We start from the raw sequence: 23597 nt of genomic DNA, 5'->3' as shown, positions 1-23597 counted from the left end.
CAGAGAATTTACCTGTAACATTTTTGGAGCTTACCTCATTGGTGGATGGAACAGTGAATTTTTCCAAGGGTGGTTCCTGGATGGCTTAGTGACCCCATAGTGATTTCAGCCCTAAAGCCTATCAACTGGGAAATATGACTGGATTATGTTAACTGTACATAGGCCATACAATCCAGTATTAAGGTTGAGCTATTTAATCCAATATTTAAGAAGCCTGATGCTATTATCAAAGACTGCATAGAAAAGAATCACCTCCAGAAGTGATCAAAGGCACACATAAGGTGAACATGGAGTCTGTTAGCTATAACAGATAAAAGAAGTGTCCCTCCCTCCTCTTGGATACTGCACCATCTGCAAGAGGAGGCAAGAACTCACTGAGTTGGGTATGCCAGACAGACAAATCTGCTACTTTCCATTAGATGCATGCAGGTGTCAAAGAATTTAAGCAAGCTACTGTTTCAGCTAATCTGTGCAGCATCTGCATACTTAGGTGATCTGTAGACCAAGAAGTAAAAGTGTATCCTTCTATTTCTTTTTTTTTTCCTGCCTCATGTTAAGGACTATGTCTTTCATGTTCTGCCAGCACATGAAAGCATAATGAATGAATATATGTGCTTGTGGAAAAAACACTTCTGATAATACTTTCTGAAACTTTAAAATGAGCCCCCAAATTGGTCTTTTATGAGAGTAAGTGCTGTCAAAGTTACAGAAGTGCTTTCTGGACCAACTGTTGTGTGTAGAAACTTGTAGTAAACACTCTTCTGTTTTATTTCTGTTGTTTAGTTTTTATGTTGTTATGTGCAATAGGGAAGGTAATAAGGAAAGCAAAAGAATAGCTACTGGAACAAATATGACATTTAAAAAAAGGGAAAACAGCAGTGAAACTGTAGCTAAGGAAGCTACAGTCTCTATACTTCCTTGAGAATATCTAGTCTATGCATAACTCTGTGAAAGCAGTCACGATAGTTGAATCACTGTCAGAAAATTTCTGTTACTATGGAAAAAAATGGGAACAAAATAGCTGTATTAAACTGAGACACAAAACCAATTTATTTCACAATACAGAACTAGAAAAAAATATCCCACTATTTTCTCGTCTCAACCTCATAACTGGGTTTGACTCCTCGTTGGATTAATTTCATAATCTAAATCTAACAACCATCATCTTTCTGATTTTATTTGCCACAGTATTTTTAATTTGACTGTTGTATTGTCTCAGTTTTAGTTTAATAAGTAATGGTCTTTAAGTCTTAATGTGTTTGTTAAATCTTTATATTTGCAATCTAAATTTCTTTTAATATGCAATAAGAAAACTGTAGAGAGTAATTTGTTCTTTGAAACTGTATCTTTTTCAGCATGTCAAGACTGAAATATATCAGCTATAGTATTTGTGTACCAGTTATTTCTCATCCTTCTAATGAAAATGTTCAAAAGTAAGGAACTGAGAGAAGGGAACTCTCTGTGCAGAAGAGAAAAAGGTTTCAGTGAAAAATAAGACATCAGCAGATAAAAACAGTTAATACAGATGGCTTTGGGAAAAACTCCCTTTCACAGAAAATAGACAATATACTGGGGACTGCTGAGATGGCAGCACTTGATTTGACATGGTACATAAATTCACAGAATCATAAAATCATAGAATCAAAGTCATAGAACAGTTTGGGTTGGAAGGGACCTTAAAGACCATCTAGTCTCAAGCCCCTGCCATGGTCAGGGACATCTTCCACTAAATCAAATTTCTCAGGACGCAATTCAACCTGGCCTTGAATGCTTCCAGGGATTAGGAATCTACAACTTCTCGGGGCAAGCTGTTCCAGTGCTTCACCATCCTCACAGTAAAGAATTTCTTCCTCACATCTAATCTAGATCTCTGCTCTTTTAGTTCAAAACCATTAAAACCATTGCCCCTTGTCCTGTCAATACCTGCCCATGTAAAAACTCACTCTCCTTCTTTTTCATAAGACTATTTAGGTACTACAAGGTGCTATAAGGTCACCCCAGAGCATTCACTTCTTCAGAATGAGCAGCTTCAGCTCTCTCAGCCTGTCTTCATAGGAGAGATGTTCCAGCCATCTGACCATATTTGTGGCCCTCCTCTGAACTCTCTTTAACAGGTCCGTGTCTTTCATGTACTGAGGACTCCAGATTTGGACACAGTATTCCAGGTTGGATCTCACAAGGGCAGAGTAGATACTTAAATGGAGTTGCACTGAAAACACAGAAATAGAAATGGACTTTTCCTAATAGTTAGCATGAGTTTGTTATCATTAACTAAGGCAGTAAGTATTAATGACAGTTATTGCCAGTGGATATCTCTGAGAAATGTGCCTTTATGTATTGTTTGCAAGGGGGCTGCACATGCATGATTCCTTGCAGTTACTACCAGCTGACCACCACCTCTAGGCATTCTGATGCCATCAGGAATTACATCTCACAATTTGGATAATAAACTGCATTTTAGAGAATTGCCCCCAGGCTTTTCAGTGACTGTCCTTATTACTAACAACTACAAGTGAATCAGCTGTTAGCCAAGCTTTGCTAATTTGGACTGATAATTGGTACAATAGCACTACTTGGTACTTACCAGCACCTCCCGCAGTTCTGCCTTTGGTCACTGAGCAGCCCATGCATCAGTCCTGGAAATGGTGAAAACCTATTACTGAGCATAGCTGCCGCCAGTTCTGATGAGGAGAAGTTTCCTTCAGCAGTGGCCCTTTGCTTTTTTTGGGTTTGTTGTTTTTGTGGTTTTTTGGGTTTTTGCACTTCAGGCACTGCCTAAGCTGAAAGAAATAAAATCCATAGCTATCCAGTGTTAGAGAGCATCAAACTTATTTCAGCATTGGAGATTTCAGTAGGCTGAAGAAGGATTTGAAAGGGAGAATAACTGAACGAAGGGAAAGTCAGGAGAGGGTCATTCAAGAAATGACCAGAAAGCAACTTCTTACCTTTTCTGAAGATGTAATTCTAAGTCCTGTTTCTCTGGTAATTTATTTGTTTTTTCTCAGCTAGACTAAAGGTTGACTATTTAATGATCTCTGCAGAAGCTACCTGTCTTCACCTTCTTCTAAACTCAGACTATTGAAATATTGTATCTTGTAGTAGTTTCTTTGTATACAGAAGTAGCTATGTCAGTTGCTATTACATACCAAATAAACGTAATTAAAATCAAACTGAAACAGAGGAAAAGCAGAAAGTTGAATGTTGCATTAATCTGCCATGCTAGCCAAGATCCAGAATGTGATCTTAAAAAGAAAGTGTCATTTTTCTGGCTGTAATTACATATGACTAATAGCAGAACTTTATTCTAGGTCTCATTCATTTTGGATTATCCCTATTTGTAAAATGAGCAATTGAAAGGACCTTGATCAAGGAGTATTTTTAAATTGTTTGCTTTTTAATGAGAGAAGAGAGATCAGACAGTAAGTTAGTTGCACCTCAGAGAAATGAATCTGATAAGGGAGTGCAATGATTAGTGAGATTTTTATCTGTGAAGAGGAGAGAAATCTAAAACTGCTCATTCAGATTCCAGTCTACTTCACCTGTGCCACTTAGTGAGGCAAAAGCTTAATTTTAAATCTGTACACAGGAGAAAATCTGCATTAATTTAAGCTGACTAAAAGTCCACAGTGGGGGAATTTTCTGTTTTCTTTATTGTTTATTATAAATTCTTGATTGGGTTAGATCTAAGAAATTGTATCTGGGCAAATGATCAACAAATATGTTCAGATAAAAAGAACAGAATGGTTTGTGTTTTACTTACATGTGCAGTTAGGTGGCCCATTAGTACTTTTTTCATGTGAGTGGCTACCTCACAGGAATGTTAACTGGTGAAATCTGCATTTTGACCTAATATGACTCTGAGCCACTCACCCAGAAATTGAGCTCCCTATTCCCCGGAACCACTCTTGCTTATATCTTTAATATCTGTCCTCTCCATAACACACTTGTACTGTATGTTATGTTTTATGAGTAAATCTTCTGCCATAGGAATTTACAATTAAAATAATCTTCATCTTGAGGACGTTTCTGGTATTAGCTTTGTCCCTCATTATCCTACTTCTGTTTAAACCTCTTAGATGTGAAATTGAAATGGTTAGTTGTACATGGTAAGATGAGGAAAATCTATTTTCATTTTCAAATGATGAAACTTCCTGGTGCATTTGCTGGGACTAAACTCAAGGGTGGTAAATTTTCAGCATGGTATGTAGGGAGTTAGCTATACGAGTCATTAACATTAATTCCCATCTGTAAATAATTTTGAAATACTTTAACCAGCAGGGGAGCTATTTCTTCTTTTATACTTAGCAGATTATAAAAATGTATGCTGAAACCATCTGGCCTTAGTGTTTTGTCGGACTTCAGGCTTTTAATAGCCAGTCTGATTTCCTTCACTGAATTGGGGTTTCCTAATCCCTGGCTCAATTCTCCTTCCAAACTAGGTAATACCATGGTGCTATTTGTTTGTCAATCAATCTCACCAATTGAGATGAATAACAGAATTGCTATAAAAACTAAGGAAAGCTTTGGGCCTAATTCTCATTCATGCTAAAGTTCCTTTACACTACTCCAGTTGCTCATTTACTGAGTGTAAATGCAATTTACTGCCTGAGCAATATAAAGCGACTGTAACATAAATGAGAATCAGATCCTCTGTGTTCAGACTAGCTAACAAATTCAAATTGCTGAGTACTATTTTCCCACAGGAGCTTGTGTAGTGGAATTTCAATACATCTAAAGAATGCAACAAGTCAATTAAAAAAAAAGATATTAAATGAGAAATTGAATGGTTATTTTTAAGGTCTGTTTAGAGATGGTTTTTCCAAACAATGGGACTGACTAAGCCTGGCTGTTACAAACATGCCGACTTCATCTAAAGTTCAACCCTGCGTGATGCTTGGAGATTTGCCACAGTGCATGGAATGAACTATCCATATTACTTGGAGAAGGAGGACTGTATTTCAGAGGTGGATGCAGGGCTCCCTGACTTACCTGATAGCATTTCCCTTCCAGGGACTGTCACTGAGATTCAACAGTTATTAACTAGTGATACACAACGGTGTGTTTTGATAATGGGTGAATGGGGGGATAACGGCAAAAGTAACTTGAAACTATAGTTACCACAAATGCCAAAGCAGATGCTGCTACCTCACACCTTTTCCCATTTCTGAAGTCATGGGTTTTATTGCCTAAAAACTCTAAAAAATGGGTTTCCTCATAATGCTCTGTAATGACAATGATGATCTGAGTCAATATTGGTCTATACTAAGGAAGACATTTGATGGCAAGTAGACTGTGGAGTGGGCTATTCCAGTGTAGACAGGGGTCGGTATTCTTCTTATGCTGAAGTTCTGTTATATCAGCATGAATACCCACTTTGATGTGAAGTCCAAATTCTTGTTCCTGTCCTCCTTTTCTTTTGGTCTGCCGAAGACACTTCAGCAACCCACATACTAATAAAGAATTGTTCTATCGTGGAAACCACAGGCACATAATTTTTTGCTAACACATGAATCCTTATATGCCATAAAATTGTCCTCTGTGGTCTGCTCACTACTTCAGATCTATAAATCTCGTGCCTATTCTTCTCTCACCAGCTGCTAGTCAGCTGATTTCAATCCCACCTTCACCTTGCTGAAGAGCATAGGGAATGTAGTGTATATGTCATCTGATACAAAGATTAATAGCTTTCTGTGGCTGCTAAATAACAGGCTCGTTGTCTAACCTAGGGCTGTGTTAAGGTGTGCATATCCAGATCTCTCCTCTACTACAGCAGCATTCTGAGATGCCACACTGTTTGAAGTACATCTCATGATGAGGAGCTCCTGTCACTTGATTGTGTGAAGGAAGACTCACGCGGTTCCTCTCCTGAAGGAGCACGTGTGTTTCTGTTGCACAAATAAACATTGACAAACTTTGTGTCCATTTAAAAGTGTCTTTTTCACTGTTCCGACACGCTTGCAAGAAACGTGGGTAGAGCCCTTCCCAAATCTTCGTTCACGAAGCCTAGCCATGAATTTCACTGTTCTAAGTTAGACCTATGCCTAAAATTACTTTGATAATTTTCTAATGAAAAGTAAAAATCATCCTACTGCTCCTATGCAAGTACACAACAGGTTTTACGGGTGCTAATAAATAGAAATCTCTTCTTGTTCTTTGGCATTGAACATTGTGATTTACAGCAATGTAACTGATAGTGGAATATTTTCCTAGGTCACAGTTCGGATAAATCATTGTAAGTAGTAAAATATTTTTGAGATGTTGCTCCTGCTATCATAACTTTCAGTTTTGCTGTGAAAAATCTATGTAAGTGCTTTAGAGCAGAGTTGATTGTCATATATTACTTGGGCAGTTATGATTAGTTTTGCATATGTTAAAATGCCATAACAGTATTTAATGTTGTGGTGAATGCAGGAATTACTAGTGCCATCTATCGTTGGAAGATGTAGAATTGTAAATGTTAATTTCCATATTCTATGGTAAAGGAGCATTAAAAATTTAATGTTTTATGAAGTTTTATTGCAAAATGAAATAGTTTATGTAACTGCATGTTTGGAATATTTGTACTTTGCATTCTTTGAAATTTGTCAGTCTTCACAAAGAGTATCTCTGGGTTTTATTTTCATTACAATCTTTTATCTGAAATAAAACTCTATTTTAGTTTTGGACCTCTAATAAAAGTTTGTAATGATTCACTGTACAATAGGAGAGAAACCAAATTTTTGTTTGCTGGGCACAGTTAATTTTGAGTGGAAGGTTCTTCAAAAGTGCACAACAAAAGGTGAGAGCTGTTTCCTGCCCCCAGGGGAAGCACAGAAGTATTGCTACAGCATATCCAGAGCTCTGTGGTCTCTAGATGCCAAACCAGGTGACATTTGTCTTGGTGACATTTGAATGATGATGTCTCAGTGTTATTTTACTGTATTGCAATTGTTTGTTCACTGTGGCTGCTGCATTGCCACACTCCATAGGAAAAATCTTTGTCAAAAGATGGGCCAGTTGTACTCCAGGAGTATTAATCTGTCTCAGCAGCACCTCTAAACTACTGTGGTGATGTCTTCAAGCAGCCTTAAAACACTCATTCACAACACCTTGTCACCCAGCATTTTGGGGGTGCTTTTGGTTTTTGGCTGCAGTTATTGTAAAATCGTAAAAAGAAGGCAGTAACTGTCTATATCAACAGGTACATTTCAAAGATGTTGACATCATCAGAAGGAATGAGTCTAGCTAAAGCCTTTTTAAATGAGGCTAAAACTCAGCTACATCCCCCATAGCAATCCACCCCACCTTGGTCTAATCCCTTAGGCATTGATTTTGGTGGTGGTGCGTTCCTGCCTGTCCATTCATACTCCATTGCAATCCCCATGTAGGCAGGCATTCCTTTGTCTCAACCAAAATCCCTTAAATATACCCTGATTTTCAGACATGGTCAAGTCATGACTTATGCACCATTGTATTGCTCAGCATACAAAGATCATGCAGAAAAGCAGAGAAGCAAAGCCTAAATAAAGGTCTGTCATTAAGGTAATCACCCAAGAGAGAAGAGATCTCCAATTTCCAGGCAAGGATTCTCAGACACGTACACATTACATCAAAACATCTTTGTTTAAAAATACCAGCAATCTTCAGAGCAAGGACCAAAGATTACTTCCTATGTTCTAGCAGAGTGCCCAGAATACTTTTTTATCATTATGATCTGGAGCAGTTTGTGGTTTTTTTTCTTTTTTAACATGTTCCCTTGGTAAGAAAGGAAATGTAAACTTTGAAAAGTTGTTCTGTTCCTTTGCCATTGACAGGATTATTTTAACAGTTAAAAAATAATAATGTAAGAAGAAATAGCTATATCACAGAATGATCAAGATAATGCTAAATGAAAAATATCCCGTTTCTGTATGGCAAAATGGCCATCTTATGACAAATCAGCATTGCCATTTCACTTGGGGTAAATCACTTTTTAAGAAAAATATAACATTGAAATATAGAATTATTTACTTTTAAATTATGAACTGTATATTTTGGCTTTAAATGAATGTACAATAGTCCCTTGCTGCCTTACAAATATATTTTTGTTTTTTCTTCAGTTTGTAACACATAAACTATAATACTTTGGAAATAACACTCTTCTTTTTTCTTACAGGTCTACAGTAAGAAGAATAGCAAGATACAATTCCATAGAGTTATAGCTTGAGTAGTTAAGCAGTTTGAGACCTTTCAGACTGTTTTATTTTCCCCTGAAATTGATTTTGTAATCAGGAATGTATTTGTTGTAATCTTGTTTATTTTTGAAAGATGTACATGAAATCCTATTTTCCTGAATATGGTGGAAAATAAGAAACAGGAGACACATCTTTCACCTGATAGCATTTTATTTTGAGTTCTCTGGTTTGGATTGCTCTCTGAACTTAATTTTCTTGCTGTTTCCTATGTTTTCCTTCTGTTGTACAGACATGCATACATAATAATTTCAACTCTGGTCATCTATTACCACTTGATTTGAACTTAGAACACAAGTCCTATGAGGAGCAGTTGAGGACTTTGGGTTTGTCTAGTTTGGAGGAAAGGAGGCTGAGGGGTGACCTCATTGCTCTCTACAGCTTCCTGAGGACAGGAAGTGGAGAGGGAGATACTGATCTCTTCTCCCTGGGACCCAGTGACAGGACAGAATGAAGTGATTCAAAGGTGCATCACAGGAGGTTCAAACTGGACTTTAAGAAGCGTTTCATTATAAGAAGGCGGTCAAACGCTGTAACAGGCTTCCTAGAGAGGTGGCCAATTTCTGGATCTCTCTCCCCTCCCATGATGTGGGGCAGCACCAGTCCTAGTTCCATTTCCATCTGAGGAACCATATCCGACGGCTTGAGGTGCATAGGAAAGGGGTTACTCCAGCTCCAGGGGTTTCTTCAGGGTCCTGGACGCATGGAGGGGTTAGGTGCTCACCCTTCCCCCCACCCACGCGGTCCCATGGCAGCCGGAGAGACAGCACACAGTGGAGAGGAGGCAAGAGAGAGAGTTTATTGATGAGGCAGTTACATATATAGGTCTTGGAGGATTCACAGAGTGACCAATTACGGGGTCAGGGGGCTTACAGGACACCCAATCGCAGGAAGGGGTTAAAAGGTCCAATGAGAAGACTTCTTGATATCTTCTCAGGACATTCCTAAGACAGAGATAAGAACTGGCCGTGGGGGTTTTTGGGAAGAAGAAAGCACGAGCCAGCAAAGGGACCACAAAAAGCCATTTTGAAACACACTCAAACCACAGCTTCCCATACAAGGCAGATTCACTGCTACAGCCAATGCCCCAAGCCTGTCAGTGCTCAAGAGGTATTTGGACAGTCCTCTTAACAACCTGATTTTACTTTTCATCAGTTCTGAATTGGTCAGTCAGCTAGACTAGATGATTGGTTTAGGTCCCTTCCAACTGAAATATTCTATTCCAAGGTTCCATTGCTTTCTGCCATTAGTAAAACAATCAGAAATTAAACTATTTCCTTGGTCAGATTAAGTGAAATAGCTGGCCTTGCTAAGCACATCAGCTTTCTAAAATCGGTGGTCCTGTATCAGCTAAAGAGCTAACAATTATAAGCCATTCAGCTTCCTGCATAAGAGCTGAACTGTGACAAAACATTTAATTTAAGCTTTTCTGTTGAAATATTTGCCTCCCTTGCAAAGATTCAGACTTGAGTGTGTACAATGCAGATTAATAATATCATAGTTATGTCATGCCAAGTTTCAGAAAGAAAAGACTCTCACAGGCAAAAATGAATTATTAAACCCGAAATAAAAAGAGATGGGAGTGCTCTAACACAAAAATAAGAACCTTTTTGAAGAAGCTCAGCTACAAACTATAACTTTATTTTTAGCATTATGTTGAACCTTTTGGCTTTGGTTTATAACAATTGATGAACCACTGTCAAAAATATAGAAAAACTGTTTTTTTCCCAAAAAATCTTATAAAAAGCCACAGGCAATTTCAAAAGTATAAACCCCAACTGTTTTAATAAAAATATCTTGCCAGATTTTCAGTTGCCAGATTTGTTTAATGCCATTCTGAAACTGGATAAAAGTTTGATGAAGTTCATCATTCATTCAAGATAAATGAAGTTTATCTTCATTCAAGATAAAATTCAAAATCTATCAAGCACGTTATAGATCTTATAGCTGAAATAATTAGGTGTCACGAGGAAAAACACAGGTCAGTTAAGAATCTGAGTTTTATGGATCAGATGTGCTCATAACCTTTACAGGCGCAATCCACTTGCCTGAACATTCTATGTGCATCAGATCCATTAGAATCACTTGCAGCTACTGTAAATATTTTTGGAAGGTTTAAAGCTACTTAATATAGATGTTGTTGGAATGTCAATACCATTTGTGGTATTTCTTGTGTTATCGTGATGCAGCTTATATTAGTTCCAAAGTTCAACCACACTACCTCTTACATATTGATTCCCAAATCTAAGAGCACTGTTTAAATTTGTCACTATCTGATGTCTGGAATTGTCAGAATGCCAGGTGAAGGCTGAGCTTTCTTTACCTGCTAGGAGAGATTGTCTTTGCTGCTTGACCATTCATTTCTTTTCATAAGTGATAGTGCCTCATGAAATCCATGCAATGGCCCTTGCAGAATTATCAGTATTATCCTCCCCTTCCTGTTTTTCAGAGTATGCAGCAATAATGTTGCCTCCCTGAGCATGTGGCAATGTATATCTGCTATAGTTATATTCTACAAAAGAGAAGACAATTTTAAATTTGTAAGCTATCTGCCAGGTTGTAGAATTTAATTTGCAAGACCAAACTTCTGCAATATTGTGTTTATGTTGCAGTGCCATTTACTGTTTAATAGAAACATTCAGAATGCCCTAGTTCCATCTGTTGTAAATAGTGAAGTCTGATAAACACTCTGCAAACACAAGATGCAGCTTTCTGGCAAATTATGTTTAGTACAGGCCCCAAATATAAAGCAAGATTTATATTTTTTGCATCACTTTTTTTTTTATTTACTCTACAGTAATTACTCTAGAACTTTGAGTAGATATATAAATAACTCTCAAAGTTTTACATTAAAATATTGTGTGAGAAGTCAGGGACAAGTATACACGCATACACATTTCACACCTTCAGCAGTACTGCAAGTTACAAATCTTGTTATGGCTGCAGAATCTTTGATATAACTACTTGCAAATATATTTGTAATCAGATAAATAGAGTTGAAAGGCAAGCCCACACACTATTATACGCTGTATAAACAAAAATCTCGATTTTCGCTTAAGAAAATAGAGATGAACCAGATGAGTATGAATGGACTTGCGAAGTGCTCTGAGATGAATAGCCAAAGATGAAGTTACTGCTGTTCTCTGCTCACAGGAGACAGGAAGAAATTGTGTAGCAACAGAGCGAGTGAGTCATTGAACAAGACTGTTATAAAGTGTGGGTGAACAGTTGTAGCAAAAGAAGGTTCCTGCTAATGCTGTTTGAGTGTCATCACTGTGTCACCTGCCAAGACTGAAAACCAAATCATTCTATACAGTTAAAAAAAAAACAAACTTGCAATCTGAAACACCTGACAGAGTCCACAGAAACATTTGAAAAGACAGAGTTTAAGTAAGTTTATGTCTTCTTTTGCTCAAGCTAGATGCCACCAGGTGACTCAAGCATCCACTCAAAAGTGGAAGAAAGATATTTTTGTTTGTTTTGTGTTTGAAGCCGATTTATTTCAAAGAAATCAACTTGACAAACCTCACTGAAGTCACTGCAGACAGTCATTAAAGCTAGTGGATATTTCCTCCACTGCAAAAGATATTCGTTTATTTTTCCAGTTGAGTTGCCTAACTTTGACTTAGCTGTACCCTCTCTGTGACATATTCACAGCACTTAAAATTTCCTGGCTGTGTGAGCAAATGATGCTGTAGACTAGATTTTTTGAAAATACTTGCTTTTGGAAAGAGAAGGAATAAAAAGTTGAGATTAGTTGTACATCTCCTCAATTATACTTGATCTTGGAGTAATTAGCAGGACACATATTCTTTAAGCCAAAAGCTATATTTCAGAAAACAGCTGCTTCCCAGTCTCTCACCTCTGTGCAAGCCACTTCTTCATATAAACAGCATTAGCTGAGCAGCCAACAGTGCACATTCATTCATGGTTTCATCTTCTCCCCAATGTTGTAAGTATTGACTTCTCATGTCAATACAGGGACATGACTTTGATGTGAGCCTCAAACTGTAGAGGAAAACAGAAAGGAAGATGTATATATTTACAACACACTGGCCAATGTAGCTGTATTTTAATCCACTAACATGTTTATTTCTCACTTTTTGCTGCAATAGAGTATGTTTGATTTCTGCAAAAAAAGTGCCGCATTTTAGGTATATCAAGTCAGAACATATAAGTAGAAAGTGACCTTAATCTGGAATACAGAAAAGCATCAAGTAAAAAGATTCTGTCAGAAAGAGAGAAACTTACAGAAAAGGCAGGTCCCTTATCCTTCTGGCCATTATTTCTTTAAATTCTGAAATTTTTAAATGTGCACTGTTCTCATTCTTTGTTTGTGACCTTTTTCAAAAGGACAGGCATTTTCTTATCTTTTTCTTCCTGGAGTCAAGTTAATTTAATTTACTGATCATATCAAAGGCCTAATTCCTATGTACGTGTCTTTCACTGGATTAGTTTAGCTGGGTGTAAGAGACTGTTAAGTAAAGATAATATAATGATTCGTGTGAACACAACAGGTACAAACAAAGTTGTTAACGGTATTATATACCTTGCATTGCTTATCGTGTCTGATAAGCAAGCTCAATAACATTTAGCTTTGGCACAGAATGTAGCTTCATCAAGAATGTGACTCTTTGGACCAATTTTTAGATATACTGAAAGCAAAAAAGAAGGCTCCCAATTCAGAAATTGGTTTTGCCCAGGGTTCCAGTACCTCTCAATCATTTGCCCTCCACATGCCTTGGGGAAAAGTCAGTGTTTTATGCAGGAGCTACTGGAAATTATGATGTGGTCTAGTAAGAGGAACTAAAACTTGTCTATTGTGTAGAACTGGAATTTATGCTAGTTTATCATAACAGGTTGTGGTGTTGAGTGAAGTAGTTTAGTTTATGCAGGAGAGACAGGGATGTTCAAGAGAAGCATGATGGATGGAAGAGGTGGACATTCAGCTCTTGTCTGCTGAGTAGCCTTTTGTTTGTATGAATCAGCACCCTCATAAAAATCCCTGCTCCTGTCAGGTACCAGGTAAGATCTGTGGAGAAAGATCTGTACATTGAGCCTAAATTACAGCATCACTTCACTTATACCACTGAATTAGGCCAGCAGAACTAATTAATTAGTCATAGAGTCAAAGTCATTTAGACTGGAAGAAACCTTTCTCTGTAAGGGATCTGGTCTAATCCACCATTCAGAGTAGGTCTGTCAGGTTACTCAGGTCGCCCAGTCAAGCTTTGAGTATTTCTAAGGGTGGAGGTTCCTCAGGGTAGAGAGACCTGTAGCTACTTACCCTCCATAGGACTAATTTTATTTTCTCTTAATATTTTACCAGAATTTCCTTTGTAGCAGTTTGTGATCACTCCATCTCCTGCCTTCACTCTGCATCTTCAAGGAGAGTCCAGCTTCATCTTCCCAAGACCCCCCAATAGGCATTTGTAGACAGCAACTCCCCCAGCCTTCTCCAGGCTAAACAAACTCAGTTCTTGTAAGCTTCTCCTCATAAGTCATGTACTTCAGGTTTTAATCACTCAGAGTAAATAAACATTTTATCTAAACTTGTACATCAAACATTCTAAAGTGTTCTGCTCTTGAAATTCAAGTTCTAGACATATAGCAAACTTATCTTTGTGTTCAGGAGACAGAGGAGCCAAAACAAATTACAAGATCTATCCTAGATGCATGTAAATTGGCAGGATAACCTAATATCTAAAGTGTCTGAACTAATTGCTGTGATCCTTAGATAAATTAACAAAGATGTATTTGTAGGCTTATATATGGCATTATTGCAGAGATGAACAAGGAGCAACATTATTTTCTTCTGTCTGGTCTTTAAAAATACTAGCAGCTTTCTTTGGAATCTTTTTTAATTTGGTAAGGTTTGGAAACCACACCTAAAAGTCAGAAGCAATTAATGACTTTCATTTATTAAATTTCGCCAACAGGAAAGCCAGTGGTTATTTGACCATAGTCTGTCAGTTTGTACACTGGGATGAGACTTAGATCAGAGAACTGTGAAATCAATATAAGGCAACATATAAAGTTCTGTAGTTAGAAGACAAACATATCAATTCAAGCTAAAATAATATGCATCATTTTAGCATGATGGCAATTTACAGTCAAAACAACTTACCTTGTTGTAGTAATAATTAAGGAATTTATCACTATGTGAAGCCATTAAATTATGATTGTGTGACTTTCTAAGATACATTCTCCAGCCCAGTCAGAAATTATAGGTCAGGAATTACTGGGTGAAGTATTGTGAAAGTTCAGAGTAGTTACTTCAGTTTTTAAATCTGTGGATGTATAAAGCAGAACCAGAGTGATGTGCTACAAAGTTAATCCCCAATGGCTGCCTGGACTGGAAGAAACACCTCACTTCTACATCAGATGCTGCCATCCTCTCAATTTTTCAAATTTCTAATCACCTGCATTAATTATTACAACATCTGTGCCAAAAGAGTGGATTAGAGTCTCTAATAACTTTCAGGTCCCTTGAACTTACATTATATTTCTTGAATCTACTGTGTTTGAAAGTCTACAAAACAAATAAAATCCAAGAAAACATTATGCATATAACTTCAGAAAAGAACAGTGTTCCAAATCTAGGAAATAATTTGACTCTCGCCTTTTGGCTACCCACGGAAGCAGAGAAACATTTAGATCACCCATGGAAAGCTCTTAGGACAATTATGAACTAAAATCTCTGCACTTCATCTTTCTGTGATGTTCCTAGTCAGAAAAGCATTAGGTTTCAATATTCCATGATTTCCTCTAAAAAGCCCTCTCTTCCTCACTGGGACTCCTCCCGCTTTGCAGGACTGGGCTCTTTGCCCTGGAGCTATTCCGTCACTTCTGGAGTAGCATACCACGTGTATCCCTTAGCCTCCTAACACAACAGGTTGCAGTAAATCTTCAATTTAATATCCTGAAACCTTTTATTTATGAGGCATAGAAATAAGCTTTCCTTCAGTAAGTGATCCTTCCTCAGCTTTCCAAAAGCACAACCTAACTTGAAAGCCTAAAATAAATTGCATATATGTTCTATAGAAATCCTCTAAACAAATAAAATGGAGAGACATTTTATTGCAGTAATAATTTCTTACTTGCAAGTGTTTCAGAAGACTCCCACAGCAGCAGGTGTTAAGGAAGCATCCATCTGTTCTTGTTGCTCTGCACAGAAGTATATTGAATAGATAAGAGCTTCTAAATGTTCAGGGTTGTCATTAAAATGGGTTAGCTGTGATCGTCACTTAAGGCATTCCTGATATTGAAATTAAAATGAAGACCATCTCTGGTTCTGTTGCAATTTGAGAATGCGATCAATGGTTCCCTGAAGAAACATCCTGTCAACTGGGTACTTTTTAAATTATCTTCTGAAAAGCACTTCAGTATTCCTGCGACTGAACTGGAAATGCTGTATCAGCAACATTACTGTTCTCTGAAAATATGGATCAAACCCCAGCTGTTGCAGATATGTTAATTGATGAATTAAGTTAAGAGATCTGAAGCCTTTATACTGCACTTGAAACTTATGTTTCTATTTAAATATTGAAGGCTTTTCAGCTTTCTCCTCCAATGCGAAAAATTACTTGAGTCACTTCTAAGGCAGGCTTCAGAGTCTATAAACTTGAATGCTACAGTATAAAGACCAGAGGACTGGAGCTTCATCAATGCAGCAGTGAAATCAGCATGAGAAAGCTGTGAAAAACAACACATCAGTTTTTTCAGAGGTGAGACAGAAAATATATAGGGCAATAGTATGAATGAAACTACAAAACAGCTATAAACTTCTACACACTCTGAGGTGTTCTCATACCTTAGGTATTTATATTTAAGCTACTATGTGGTCACATATTCAGATCAGAAAATGGATTTTGGCAAGGAGTGTGAAAGTGTTAAGAATGAAAACTGACTCTTTGCTCTTTTAGCATTGTACCCCACTCAACAGGAGGAAGCAAAGGAAGGTTTTTGCATGTAGCATATATAACACTTATAATATCTTTATAATTAAAGCTAAAATAATACCAACTGAGGTATTAAGGCTTTGTATTAGTTTGTGATTTGCAAAGTCTGGTAGCTTCCATCTAAGAAAATGCTAGCAGTACCTTGTTTGCCAAAGTCAGATCTGTTCATTATGTTTTCACATTCTATATTCCTATGGTACTTTCTCCTCTCATGAAGGCACTTTGCTTTCAGTCCTATGGAACACTTTGCTATTTGTATGTGAATAACTTGGTCTGGATACCTGGTAGCCAAATATTCTCATACCATAATGGAGCAGTTCTGATATTGCCAACCACAACTGTTTACAGCTGAATCTATCAGCAAAACTTCAGGATCTCAGTTTTGAAACCCTCAGTTAAAAAATAATAATACAGAGCTTTGCATTTCCCAAAGAATCCTCTCAAATAAGCAAAAGCAGCCCCAGACGGCAGCCAGCTGGTATGGGATCTTTCCAGATTTAAAGTCCAACCTTAAATGCAGTTATAAACATAAACCTCAGATTGGAATTTTGCAGTTTATGGAATACTTGATTTTTTGTCTTTAGTTGTTGACTTTACAGAGAGTTTTAGAACTACAAAAATGTGAGTAAACTGGTTTTGGGTTTTTTTTCAGAAAATAATTTTTTAGCAATTTTTTTGTTGATGAGTGGTAAAATTTTGAGAACAACATTTTTACTCAGGAAAAAAACCACCAACAAACAAAAAAATAATCCACCCTACCATGATCTGAACAACAGAGCATGTAATACACTAATTTGTTTGATAGAAAGTTATAGATTGTGTGCTAGAATTGTTTTGGCGCTGGGCATTTTGCTAAGCCACCTGCCAGGTTAAGCCACTCTAATCATGTAACCATGGTAATACTGCTGGCGTCAGCATGAAAGACTGATTTGTGCAGCCAGTAAGGACTGGGCACCTTAATGCATTAACTGGAGCTGTTAGGAAATGTTTGGAAATAAATATGTAAAATAGGTATAAAGGTTCTTTTAGATTGCTTAGTGTTTTGCTTCAGGCAATATTTGTTAACAGCAGGCCACCCTGTTTATCGGGCTAAGTGAACATGGTTGTGAGCATTGAAATAGATAAAAAACTGCTAGTAAATAACTGTTGGTTGAATCTGCTCTGCTGCTTTGCTTCTTGTGCTTTGATGAGAAAGAACTGTTTCATTTTTAGCAGTGTTAGCCTATGTTTGTGTTCTGTTAAAATAAACCTGCAACTTACAGCAGTAATTGCAGGAAATCTGAAAATAAGACAAACCCAACAAAATTTGAAAGTTTTAATTAGGCTGTATAGAAATGGTCAGTGAGTTGGTCCAAGTGTTGATATCATATATTATACCTCTTCTTCCTACCCCTCTGTTGTTTTTCAAATGTTTTTCCCAGACACACATTTCCTGTCCCTCTCACATTTGCCTTTCATATGCCCCTCAGTTATGTGTTTTTCTCACACCTTTAATTTGCAGCTACACTGCTCCTCAAGTAATGGGTTTGTTTTTTTCCAGAGAGGCAATGATCTGATGATATACTGTCGCCAGCATCAGTACTGACTTAATTAATTTCTACCCCTATGTCAACACAAGCAGTGCGGACTGTAATGGGAATCAGACCAGAAAAGAGATCCACTTTAAAGTAAAAACCTCAGCACTTCTTCTCTCCAACTTCCCTTTTTTCAGCCAGGTGCCCAATTCACACAGTAGCCCCACAAGCATAAGCATATGTAAACATAATTAAAGAAACGCCTCGGTGAATTTTATAGAGGGTGGAAGAGAGTACTGTTTATTTCTGAATTTGTGGCCAGATGAGGGAAGAAGATAAACTTATAAAATCTGTATTTACCCTCCAAAGCAAAAAGCTATTTGCTTGAGAAGAAAAAAGGGAGTCCTTAATGACCTCTCTGTACGTTTTTATGTTGTGCCTGCTTTGGTTTGCTTACTAGCGACATTACTTGACATATTACTTTCATGATAAGAGATTATTTTCATTCATCACATCTTATTTTAGTGGTCTGAGTTCCAGTTGACACAGATAGTCCAAATTGCTGCACTATGCTGTGGCCCAGTTATTGCCAACTTTTCTTTATTCTCTCAATTTTCTTTGGTCTTCCTCCAGAACATTTTCTTTAGCTCTCTCATTCCTCTCTTTTTTCTGTTTTTGGTCATTTTTCACGGTGAGTGCCAATTCTCAGCAGTTCACTAATTTGCCAAACAGCACTGTGCTTTCTAGAGTGTGTTTGTGTCCCCCAGATTGTCAACTGCTGGATTCTGTATAGAATAGTTGCTGCATTAGCAGATATATTTGCTTCTGTGCCGAATCAGGGCTTTTTACAGGCTGTGGAAAAAATGAACTTATGATTTCATACTGAAATAAGGGAATTAAAACTTTTAAACAACTGTTGCAACAGGAGCCCACTTGAAAATGTGGGGTTATGCATCTTTTTCAGTCTCTGAAGCTCTTCCTTTTGCTTTTATGCCCTGTTGCTGTGTGGTCTCCATTTGAACTGTCTTAGGCAGTCAGGATAAATATCCAAGTCAAGGAAGTTCCAAGTGTATACTTGCAAATAATGAGAAGATGCTCAGGGCTCTAGCATTTCTGTTTCTTTTCATTCTTTGCATTTGAGAACAGCAGAATTTAACCTAGAAGCTAGCTGAAATATAGTTGGAAAAAGAATATGTTGTTTTCAATAACTTGAAATATCTAAGGCTGCTTTAAGTAATTCCCTTCATAATTCTGCAGTTACTCAGAAAATAGGGCCCAATTCTCTCTTGAAAAATTAAAAACCTACTATGAAGATCAGATGATTCTTTCACATTCTTTTGGTTTCTTGTATTTTACTAACAGGCAGGAAAGAAGGAGCACAGAGAAGAGAATAATAACTAAAATCAACAGAGACAGAAGAGATACATAAATAAAAGCAGACTCAGAAGAGAAAGGAATCATTCATAAGTGAAGGTCAGCAAACAGCATGCCCAGTTATTGCACTTGATTGTTAGAAGTGTTGATTTTGATGCTTCCTGAAAGTTAAGAAATTTAATTATTTTTCCAAACTGCGCTGCTTTGGGTCTGCAGACTACAGGGAAAGAGCAGTGGTAGGCAAAAGCTGCCACATCTGAATTTTTCACTGCCAGGAAATAGCACAGAAGCATTCTTGCCTGTTTAGTGTGTATTAAATCATGGATAGAAAGTCAACTGCTTATCTGGAGTCTGGCATAGATTTCCAATAACTCGCTTTTCCTCAAGCACAAACATACAACAACACTTGAGAAAAACCAGAGAGTGAATCTTTTATAATCCAAAAGTAATCTTGTTAGATTTCCATGAGGAAACAGTAATTATTTATTCAGTCATTTTTTCTCACCTTGCAATTAAGTCAAGTGCTGACACAGATTGCCAGATCATTTATGCCTCAAACTGTTCAATAGAGATGATGTCTTCTGGTATTGAGGATTAAAAAAATGAAAACTTTATGGCTTTTAATAGTAACAATAGCAAACCTAATATAGAGTTACTACACAGCCACGTATATTGCTGTGTAATAGGTAGCCACTGTTTTGCTTCACAGCTGTGCTCCCCAAACTAATCTATGTTTATAGTTAAGGTCATATTCTGTTTGTGTACTATGCAGGATGATGGTATTTATGCCTGTATGGCTCTGACAAGTCAATCTACAGGCTTCCATCACCTTATTGTTTTGGCTGTTGCTGTCCTACTCTAGAGAATTTGGCCTAGTTTTAACAGGGATGTCCATGTGGCTGGATAGGCAACCATAAGGTGTTCCATCCATGTAAAATCCATGTATTTTACATCACGCTGAAAGTTGACACTGTGTGAGGTGTCTTCTTGTGTGACACTTACTCCACAAGGTCTTTAGCACATATGTGAAGGCCCTAAAAGTGCTTTCCCTAACTCGTCTGTCCATATATTTCAACATGCAGTCCTTCATGAGCAGTTCTGTCCAGCAGTGTTCATTAGTATCGACCTTTATTTCACCGAGACAAGCTATGACAAATTCAACTTGAAAGCCAGGGGAAGCATGAGAGAAGAAGTCTGCAGAGAGGACCAGGCATACCCTACCTGGTCTCCTTCTATTTGAGGGCAGTGTTGCTGTCTTGTGACAGCAAGTCACTGAGTGACTGTACGCCTGGCAGCTGGCCTTCAGTAGAGTCTTCACCGTTACTGAGTTTTGTTTAGTTGCATCATGTGTATTAGTTTCAGACACCAAGTGACTGCCAAAGGGACACTAACTTCTTTGTGTAACATACCACATTCATAGCCTTGGGATAGGAGCTCTCAGAAAGCAGCAAGCATAGGTGGTCCCACAAGGGAAGGAAACCAGGAGCTGAGGGCAATAGCAAGGCAGGTAGGGCAATGATCTCACTAGGTGGGCACAATGCCACAGTATCTGAGCAGGTACCATGCTAGTGAGCAGTGTCAGCCAGCATTCAAGACTACAAGACGTCTGCAGTGATGAAGCAGGTGCAAGGTCAAGCCAGCAAGTCAAATCAGTGGTTCAGGATCAGCAAGGCACATGGACAGGCACAGGCATACCTTAGGCAAGTCTCAAGGATAGAGGCCTGAGTTCAGTGCAGCTCCCAAGCAAAGCAGGAGGCCCTCAAGAGGCTTCCCATAGCTCCCTCTCACACAGCTCTGTCCCCAGCAGCCTGATCCAAGGCTACAGCTGCACAATATCAGAGCTGCAATGGAGCATGGGCAGCCAAACTCCAAGGCAGGGGGAAGAGGCTGCAGAGCCTCTTGCACTCAGAGCCCTGACAGCAGCATGCTTATTTCCAGATTTCCATCCAGTCCAGAAGGTATCAGTCTCTTAAAAGTAATCTTGTTAGAGGCAAGAGACAGCTGTTCAGGGCTGGAATGTTTACTGCAGCCCAGTAAAGTCTGCAAAGCCATATGCTGTTTGATCCTCTGTTCCCTGGCTGTTTACCAATTCAGTGTCCAGAGGACCAGTAGTTTGAGTTGTGCCAGAATCACTGACAAACACAAGCCCTTCTGCTGGCCCATGAGGGAAAGCAGAAGCGTCATGATTATATGAGATTACATTCTGCAGTACTTAGTGATCCATCGTACCCTTGTGATCATCACAGTGTTCATCTGCACTTTCAGGTCTGAACTGCTGACATTTTGATAAGCACCCTTGCACAGACCTGACAACAGCATCATCATGCCATATATGAATGTCCCCATCCTGACAACTACTGTGCCTCAGTGAGTGTCCTGACAGCACTGATGCTGGTTTTTTGACTGACATGATGCCAGTGTATACCTTTAAGATCACGGTGGCCTGTCATACTCTTAGTGATTTGCAGGAGAAAGTGGGGAGTGTGGTCAAACTGGAGGGTTCCAGACGCATCAGTTAGAGCAGCCTGACAAAAATGTTAGCCTTGGCCTTAGCAGAAATTATCTGTCCTTGCAACACCACCTTAAATACAGTCTGTGGCTATAAGTGGTGGTATTATGTCGAAGACTTCATAATCCTTTACAATTTCCAGGCTTGAAAATGTGTCTCCTGTTTGTCTCTTTCCTTCATGTTGCTCCTTTTCAAGCCTCTCTCCTTCTCCCCCAATGAAAAAAAACCATTACTTCTGTAATTTTTCCTTCTTCTCTTTACCCTATGAAAAGCCAATTTCTTCTCCAGCTGCCATAACAGATAACAGCCACTTGATTGCCATGAGACCCAACAGGCCAGGCCTGGTCCCCGCCACGAGCAACCATCAGTGTGAAATGCTTGTCTACAATTTAGGGAAGTTCATGACAGAAGAAGGATGAGAAGAAAGACTGAGTGCTGACTGCTGTCCTCCCCCTTCAGATAAAACATTCACAATATTTTGGCTGAAATACAACAATACATGTAGTAAAGGTGATCCTTCTGACTGCAGTCAAATCAGTTTATGACCCAGCCCATCATGGGATGCTGAGAGAGCCATTTTTGTTGAAACCCCAGCACACTGCTAGAAATACAGTGACCAGAAGGGAAGGCTCTTTACCTTCAGTGCCCAGTTACTTTCAGTTACAGATCCAGGCTAGGGATCACCTGCTTTTCCATTCGATAAAACAACCTCTTACCTTCAGATAATGTAATGGAGAAAGATGAAAATAAAAATTGAGACGAAACCAGCATTTCTGGCGTTGTGGGGACCTCTCGTTGAATTTGGTGTGCAGGGTCTCAATCCCACTGTTGTTGGTTTCAGCACACCAGGTTGGGGTGAATGATGCCATAACTCACAATGATCATTGCAGCTTCCTGCTCTTGCCCTTTGCTGGCAGGTGCAGTCAACAGTTTTAGCTCCCTGGTTTTGAGCTCACTGCTGAACCAAGAGGATTGGGCCTGGAATTGGCAAGAGATAAAGGTAACAAGGATGAATCAATCCACAGGTTGTGGATTTGAAGGCTGCTTCAAAAACTGGCTTTTGCTGTCTTGCCTTGTGTGCTAGTTCTATCTGTTCTTTGTCTCACCAGTGCCCTAAGAGGGGTGCTTGAGTAGACCAAACCTTTCAGGTACTTACAATTACAGAGCATTGTGAAATAACCTCTTTGTCATAGATTAAGTTGTCCCACGTCACATGGGCAGTAGTCCAGAAGAACTGCATTTTAGGCAATTTGGACACAGGGAGTCCATGTGAATTTTGTGAACAGTGATGCACTGATTCATCTTGAGTAACATTTGTCAGAGAAAGCTATGGAGGCACTGAACCCCTTACAAGTGTGTGGGAGTTTAAGCTGGTCCCTGTATAGCCCCAGGTACTCTGATGCTCTTTAACTTCAGCAATGTTATTTATTCTAAAGGTGATTGATATAGAGAATATGCTCTAAGAGTGTTTTATTGTGAATAGTTGGCACAGAGGGTCTTATCCCTCCAATTTGTGGTTCTCTGACTGCCTGGCAGGCATTCTATCACCTTCTGTTTTACCGTGGAGCTAATTGTTCACCTTCCTGCAGCACAGCTGACAGCTGCTAGAAACAGCCAAGATCAGGCAGTGCCCTCCTTGGGCAGAGAAACACTAATGGGGACCTCTCATGTACAAAAGGATGTACATGTGTGTGTACAAATAATGAATTTGTTAGAACAGATGGCTGCAGACCTCTAAGAAGGACAGCACCTATGTTTTTTTATAGATGGTGATCTGCCCCGTGAGGTGCAACAGCTAGCCATTTGCTGGCATAAATTGCTGGTATAATTGCCTGGTGATTTCAATGAAGATTTAAGTAAGCAAAAGCCTCCATGTCTTAAACTAACATGAGGTAATGTATAAAGTCTGTAATTCTCATTATCTTCTCCTAGGTCATACTCCATCCCTTACTAATTGGCTCTCTGGGCACCCCATTTTGAGTTACAATAATGTTTACAACCTTTCCTTGATAATCTATGATGCTGACAG

The 23597-nt window shown here is 38.6% G+C and overlaps 1 long non-coding RNA gene across 1 annotated transcript; it reads right to left on the bottom strand.

Annotated features, from left to right (window-relative positions):
- Positions 1-12022: 12022 nt before the first annotated feature.
- LOC113963342 lies at positions 12023-22549 on the bottom strand. The gene is made up of 3 exons (XR_003532759.1): positions 22285-22549; positions 15311-15377; positions 12023-12218 (listed from the first exon to the last, which is right to left on the bottom strand). It is a non-coding gene; the product is annotated as an uncharacterized LOC113963342 (long non-coding RNA).
- Between the last annotated feature and the right edge of the window lie 1048 nt (positions 22550-23597).

Source organism: Neopelma chrysocephalum, unplaced genomic scaffold, assembly GCF_003984885.1.
Source record: "Neopelma chrysocephalum unplaced genomic scaffold, ASM398488v2 Primary Assembly neopelma1_25, whole genome shotgun sequence".
Lineage (NCBI taxonomy): Eukaryota > Metazoa > Chordata > Aves > Passeriformes > Pipridae > Neopelma > Neopelma chrysocephalum.
Note: the sequence above shows the minus strand (reverse complement) of the source record. Positions and strands in the feature narration are given on the sequence as shown.